The following is a 7,785-nucleotide window of genomic DNA, read 5'->3' as shown; positions in this document are numbered from 1 at the left end:
AAGCAAGTTCTTTCTGTTTGTTTCTTTTGGAATGTGAGACAAGACATACAGGTTCTAACTCAATTGGCCAAAATTTCCAGCATATGTCGTGCAGTACAGTTTTCAAGAGTTTTGTTGTTATCGAATGATCAGTGTCTGTCTATTTTGTCTATTAAGGCCTGTTTAAGGCATGTTTTGGAGGATAAGGATTGAGAGGATAAGGATAAGGGTGTATAAGGATTCCAGAACTCTCACTGAGGCAAATTTGTGTCTTGACTCCAATTAAAATACCCATTTCACTCTCCTAATCAGTGAAGCCATCCATATAAAGCCAAGCATGTATAGGAAGAGAGAGCAGCATTCCGGCATGAGGTAAATGTCAGTTAAGGTTTCTACATGTCATCGCTACTTTTCTTAATCTTACCTGACACTTTGAGCCAAGGACAGCTAACCCCAGCCGACACCAGCTGACCCTCAACCGAGCCACAGATACATGAGCATTATTGTAGCAATAGCTGACAAAAACGATATATCGGTTTTATCACTTAGTCCTACGTTCACTTGGGAATAAGAAAGAATAAAAAAAATATAGGCTAAACTACACAGTTTATTTCTCTCTCAAAAAAAGTTCAGAGATAAGGAATCTAAGGCTAGCAAGTTAGCTCTAGAATACCAAGGACCCAGAATCCTTTATTCTATTGCTCCACTATGCAGGGGAGCCATTCCCAAGGTTACCAGATAGCTCAATAAGGCTGCCAGTGCTCCAGTCATCACATGTCCATGCTGGATAGCAGTGTGGAGAAAACCAGAGAAAAGAGATTGTACCAGTAATGATTTCATGGGGTCTTATGGAAGCACAGTCGACACTTCTATTATAAATCATTGTCGGATTTTAGTCACATGACCTTCATTTCAAGGGAAGCTGAAAGTATAGCTTTTAGTGGTGGTGGTGGGGACATATTGCTACAAAGATAAATTCAAGGTTCTTTTACTGCCGGTGGGATAGAGAGGAGAAGTTTTTTTTGTTTTTGTTTGTTTGTTTGTTTGTTTGTTTGTTTTTACTATTTTTGGTCCTCAAATATTCACCCTATCAACTTGCAAAAAATTATCCGAAATGCACTGTCCAAATTGAAAACCCACTATATTGGATGTGTAATTGTGTGCAAGTGAGAACATTTCAGTTGCCTGTGAAGCCCAGTGAGAAGCGTGGAGTGCCCTGCAGTTGTGTCTCAGTGGTTCCCGCAATGGATAGATAAACTCTCAGTGGTTCCCGCAATGGATAGATAAACGGGGTGCGAGGTTCTAGGGTTTCCCAATGTTTAGTTCTGCCAGATGTCTGGGGCCACAACCAACCCAGTCCAATTCACACGAAATCATTAGTAACTTTAACCCCATCATTTCATGTTTACTTCACAGTCAACATTCATTACAGAGTAGAAGGAAAATGTAATTTGTATCTAATACTATGTAGAGACCTTGCCCACTGCTCACAAACTTACCCACTAAAGAGACTATTCACAATTAATTTATATGGTAGATGGTATTTTGGTGTTTACTATTGCGTCATACATTCTCAGGGGTGGTGAGAGTCTGGGAGTAGGCATGCCCCCTATCATTTCAACCATGCACACTTTAGGATGCGAGGTCTCTGTTCGCCCTAGAGAGAGGGGCTTAATGGCTGGTCAGGACCCCTGAGCCCCAATAAGCCTTGAACCTGTCCTTTTTCTGGGGTGGTGAGGGTGGGAGGAAAGCCAAGGGTAGGAAAAGAAGGGGCATGGAGAGGAGAGAGGAAGTATATGTTTGAGTGGGGGTGGGGATGGGCAGGGGGAACCAAGCAGCACCCACTGTGCCTGGGCCCCCCAGGCTGAGCAGGGTTGAGGCCCCTGCAGGGGAGAGATGCTCCTAGCAACTAGGGTTCCCCCAGGGGCCTCCACCCTCCCACTGCCCACAAAACACAGCCTGCTAACCTCACACTTCCGCAATCAAGACCTTTCTTTTACTGATCTTGCACCTCGATGAGCTGAGGCCTCTGGGCAGTCATTCTATACTGCACCCTGCACACCCCAGCGCAAGGAGAAGGCAACATGGCCTTGGAGGCCTCACAGGTGCTGCTGGTCCTGCTGGTGCTTGTGGTCTCAGGCGAGATGACAGACTGAGGGGGCAAAGGGAGGTAAGGAGAGGAGTGATGAGCTGGGAGGAAGCAGGTGAGCAGATGTGGTGGTGAGGCTGGAAGGCCATGTGTGGTCAGGTTTGGGGTGAGGGGATGCCCTTTCCTCAGTCTGACGAATGCATCCTTTGCAGGCTCCTGGGTTCAGAGACTAGAGGCAGAGTGTCTTTCAATGCAAAATGGTGGGGGCAAACACTCTTTCTTGAGAGATGCAAATACTCACTCAAAGGAGGAAATTTATATAAACCCCAAATCTGATATAGGAAAGAGGTAGATAAGCATATTTACTTAGCCTCTACTTCTAAGCCCAGGACATTGGCCTAGGACTCTCAATAAGAGATCTGAGATGGCTCTGGCTCTGGTGTCATTAATGTCACCATCGCTGAACTCAAAGAGGACACAGGAAGCTACCTGTGTGCAACCGGGAAGGACTCCAAAGTCTCATCATTCCACACAAGCATGACCCCCTGGTGGTGACTCCAGATGAGCTCTTAATTGAGGGAAGGGACCTTTCTGGGGGTGTCCAGAGACATAAAGCCACTCACCCCCTATTCAACCTTCTTTACCCCAGATCTTACCAGTTCCCTCTTACACTGATTATATGCAGTTGGATCACCAGTCCCCGGATTTAGGCTGTCACTTCCATCCTTGGGTGTATTGACCTGACAGGTAGAAGTTACATTCAGGGCCCTATTGGGTGGAGAACCCAGTTCACCCTCTGGCTCAGGCACACCTTACCCCAGAACTGGCCACCCTGTGTAGGCACAGGGTATCTGTGTGGGACCCTGTGGTCTCGTTCTCCCCCAGGCTAGACATGGGTTTTTTGGATGTACGTCCGAGGTAAGATCAGAAGGGGCTCAGATGGGTTTCTAATGGTGAAGGGACTAGGGTTTTGGGACAAGCGGCCTGTGCTATCTCCAGAGGACACCTCCTGAGTTCTCCTTGAGTGCAGGAGACCCAGTATCAGGCTTCTCTCTCTGCCCAGCATGCTCCACCTCTGCCCTGCCTCTCATTCCAGCACCTCTGGGAGAAGCTCCCTCCCCTGAAGCCCCAGTCAGCCTTGGCCTGAGGGACCCTGAGGGGCTGGCTCTGCACCCCCCCATCATCTAAGGACTCTGGGGCTCACCCTTTCTCCCTTCTGGGGGCTCTGGGCTGATGTTGCTTTCTCTGTATTTTCATCAGTCACACTTGCTTTTACAGTCATGGTCAGTTCAGCCTCTTTCAGTGGCTCTGAGCACAAGAAGATCTGGGATCTCAGCAGATGGGAGGGGTCTGGGAAGGGTTAGACAGGTGACTGTGTGGCTTCTGACTAAGTAAGGGGAGTCTGGGGGCGGGGAATCATAGAATCTGAAATGGGTCCCCAGGCTTCAGCTCAGAGTTGGACTGGGCTGAGATGAAGGAGCAGCTCTAAACTTCCTCCATGATGGAGCCCAGAAACAGCCACTTCTCAGAAATGAAAGGACTTCTATTTGTGTTGATTCACAAGTGAGGGAAATGAGGCCTGTCCAAGTCACTTGGCTCCTTCAGGGCCGAAGCAGGACTAGGACCCAGGCCTGGTCCAGTGCTCTTCCTGGCTCAGATATTCTCCAGGACACCTCTGGGTGGTCTCCATCCAGTTTTGCCTATTGCATATCTGATGTCTTCTCCCTGTACCCCACCCTTGTCTGCTTGTACCTCTAGCTCCATTGGCTCTCTGCTCCTGCACCGGCCCATTCTCTGCTACCAACCCCCATGACAGGGTCATTCCTGTCCCTGTGACCAATTGACTCTGGTCCCTTCCAAGTCCCTTGGAAGCCTCTGACTCTCAGAATGCCAGGTTCCTCCAGACCTGGGCTCAAAGTGCTTATTCCCCACCAGACAGGTCAGAGGGACTCTAGGTGTTGCCCCCACCTGTCTGCAACCTGGGCCCCACTGCCTCTTCATAGTGAGTTCATGTGGGCCAGGCCCAGAATCAAGCCCCAGCCCCAAGAACTTCTGGATCTGGACTCGGGGAGTGCAGGAGACAGCGACCACCCCAGCTTTTGTCCTCCTTGCTTCTTCTCCTTGGTCTATCTGAGGATACAAAGTCCCCCTCCTCCAGTTCTGCCACCACCAGTGCCCTGGTCCCCATGCTGTGTGGACTCTTTGCAGCCAAGGGCCTGGTGCTGTCAGCCCTGTTTATGCTCCTGTGCTGGGGGTGCTGGGTGAGTGGGGATGGGTTTGACTTGGGGGTGGAGGGCAGGAGCAAAATGGAGCTGGGAACACCTGTGCTGGGAAAGATGGTCAGCGAGAGGGGAGAGGCAGAAGTCACAGAGGTGGAGTTTGAAAATCATACTTGATACTGATTTGAGTTTCCCTTAATCCTGCTCATCTCTGCCTACTCATTTGTTTGTTCTAAGCCCCCAAGATCCCTAACCTTCAAACCTGCAGACTTCTTGCTCAATGTACCCATAAGCACACGGACATAGACACACACGCACAGACACACACACCCCTTATCCACTTCTTCAAGACAACCAACCTGTTCAATCAGAAAGAAGTCACCGCTGGAGGAATGACAGAGACCTGGAGAGGTGGGGCAGGCTGGGAAGAAGAACAGGACCAGACAGCGCATATACTTTGTTTGTGAAATTCCTTCTTCTTACTCCCTGGGGCCATGAGAACACTCTAGGAGCAGAAGCAAAGTAGGTTTCTGATGGCCCCAGCTCGGCCCAGGCCCAGGAGCAATGCCCACACTCCCACATCTGCTGTTGCCCCTCCATGACCACTGTGACGCTTTTTGAGGAAAGGGCCATTCTGTGCCTGTGAGGGATGCCTCCTAGCCCCTGAATTTATGACTGGTGGCACCCAGGCTTCCCCAGTGTGCAGACCCACCCGCTTCGGACACTCTGTGCATGTGGTCCAACACCCCAAATGGTGGGGCCCAAACCCAATTCAACCTCTTTTCCCCCAACCTTAGGATCCTCTTTCTCCTGATCTCCTCCTGCTTCTCAGTTCATAAATCACCCAGACCACCACCTCTGTCAGCTCTGGTTCCCCTCTGCCTCCCCTGGCTTCCATCCTTTTCATCAATTTGAGCTGCTTTGCCTTACACTCACATCCATGTGTCTGGCCCCAACTGTTCTCCACTCTCAGTTTCTGCCTCTTTAGGAGCTCTGTAGAGGATTCCTAGTTTATTCTTCTAGAGCAATTCTGACATTGCCACACCCCCTCTTAGAAGCCTGCCGGGATTACCACTCTACAGGAAATGTACCCCAGCTTCCTCAGGGCCAGTATTGTCCCATTTCTGCCACCTCCAGCTTAAATGTGTCTCTGCAAACCCAGAGAAAACCCCACTGTCTTGAAAAGGCAAGTGGTATGTGTTTCTTCCTGTGCTTAGATTTTAATGGCTGCACATCCAAGTGTGCAGGGGTAGAAAGGATAATCAGGCCCACTGGCATTTCTCTCTTCCTGCCACCAAACTTTGCAAATGAGGTCAAATTTAAAAAAGAAGGCAAATCCCAGTCAAACAAGAAAAGTAACCATCAACAGAGATAAGGTTTGTTTTCTTCATGTTCTAATTTCTTAAAAATTAAGATCGGGGTGGGAGGATAGGATGGATGTTGTTTAAGGGTAGAAACTTGCAATGAGTAGTAAATAAGCCCTAGAGATCTGATGCCCAGTGTAGTGAACACAGACAACAATACTGTATTATCATCATCAAACCTGCTGAGAGGTGAGAACTTAATTATTCTAACCACTAAAAAGAAATGATAATTATGTAATGTGCTAGAGGTGCTAATTATCACTGTAATGGCAATCAATCATATTACCATATATAAATGTATTAAATTATCATATACATCTTAAATTTATATAACGTTACTTGTCAAATATATTTCAATAAAAAAATTAAGATCAGAAAAATCAGAATGTCAGAAATAGAAGGCTCAATAGCCCAAAATACAAGCAGGAGAATATGCCTCTATTTCCTTCCTTCATTAATACTCTGACAATCAAATACCTTCCACATCTGAGGAAAATGAATCACATGACAGTAAAGATTCAACATAAGCACACAGAACACCTGAATTTAGAATTAATGACAATAATTTGTAGAATGGAAGAGAAACTTAGAATAATTGAAACAATCATCCTCAGAGATATTAACAAAGACATTGTGCCTTTTATTAATCAGGCATTTACAAACTTAAGCAAACTGCAATATTATTTTTATTCATTAATTTGACAAATCTTTAAAAAGATTGCTCATACACTGTATCAGTGAGGGTGTTCCCCACAAGTGTTATCACATGTTAATGGTGGGAATATAAATTGTCCAACATTTCTGTGTGTCATCGTTACGTAGGGCCATGCTAATCTTCTCTGTATCGTTCCAATTTTAGCATATGTGCTGCCGAAGTGAGCATGTGTTCAACAGTTTTGAAAGTGAATAGGAAGAATCTATGAAGTTTAAGGTGTGCATTCTTTGACTTGCTGATTCCACTTCTATGTACTCATCCCTGAGAAATACACACATACATGGGCACGAAAGGACACGTACGAAGATATTCATCACACATTGTTTATAATAGTCCTTGTTGAGAGTTTAGCTGAGCTAAATGTATTGCTGCCTCTGCACCCATGTTGTTTAGCTAAGAGGCCTGCAGGGACCCGAAGTGGACACTAGCCCCCTCATGCAAATGCATGCCATAGATTAATGGTTCCCAACCTTTTAGGCACCAGGGACCAGTGCTCCTATGAGAATCTAACACCTGATGATCTGAGGTGGAGCTGAGGTGGTGATGCTAGCGCTGGGGAGCGGCTGCAAATACAGATGAGGCTTTACTCACTCACTCGCAGCTCATCTCTTGCTGTGTGGTTCAGTTCCTAATAGGCCACTGACCAGTATCGATCTGTGGCCTGGGATTTGGGAACCCCTGCCATAGATAACAATGTGCAGAGTCACAGGCAAATGTAAATTCCTGATCTGACTTCCCCAACAATCCTTGTGATCAACAGTCTTCCCTGCCTCCCAGAACCTGCACCCCACCATCCCCTCCAAACCCCAGCTATTTTTGGTGTGAATTGACCACTCTGGCCTCAGCCTGGAAACCCTAAAGCACTCCACCTACAGACACTAATGAAGGCATTTGCCCCAGATCCTGACTCCATCTGTGCCCTGCCTTGATCTCCTCCTGTGGCCCCTGGAGGCATACTGTGTACTTCCTCCAGGATCTGTGAGTGATAAACTTCTCTATTTTAGTTTCTCTTGTGGTCTTTTGTTGAACCTCTGCTCACCATCCGGCACCCTGTACTTAGCTTAAGAACTGTTAATTTAACAAAGTCATAGCAGCCCCACAGGGGAACAATAAATAACGTTGCACCTCTTCTGTGTAGCATCATGGAGCAGCTCAAAAAGAATGTGGAGCATCTTATATGTGAACATAGCTCACATATAACATCTTGTTAAATGGAATGGTTGCTGCAGAATGGCACTTATAGTGTAATCCCACTGACGTAAAGTAAAATGAATTCAGACTCTGCATTTGTATGTGCACATAAGCCTCTATCTGTAGAAACACAGAGGTTGCCTGAAAAGCTGAATAATCACTGGACATTGGAGGTAACTTTTGAGAGAAGGAGCCTGATTAGTGTTGGGGGGAGGAGGGGTGAAGGCA

The 7,785-nt window shown here is 47.0% G+C and overlaps 1 non-coding gene across 1 annotated transcript; it reads right to left on the bottom strand.

Annotated features, from left to right (window-relative positions):
• Positions 1-6,428: 6,428 nt before the first annotated feature.
• LOC111736200 lies at positions 6,429-6,534 on the bottom strand. Its single transcript, XR_002779124.1, has one exon. It is a non-coding gene; the product is annotated as a U6 spliceosomal RNA (small nuclear RNA).
• Between the last annotated feature and the right edge of the window lie 1,251 nt (positions 6,535-7,785).

This window comes from Pteropus vampyrus, unplaced genomic scaffold (genome assembly GCF_000151845.1).
Source record: "Pteropus vampyrus isolate Shadow unplaced genomic scaffold, Pvam_2.0 Scaffold18, whole genome shotgun sequence".
Classification (NCBI taxonomy): domain Eukaryota; kingdom Metazoa; phylum Chordata; class Mammalia; order Chiroptera; family Pteropodidae; genus Pteropus; species Pteropus vampyrus.
The sequence above is the reverse complement of the archived record's forward strand: the minus strand, read 5'-3'. Positions and strand labels throughout refer to the sequence as shown.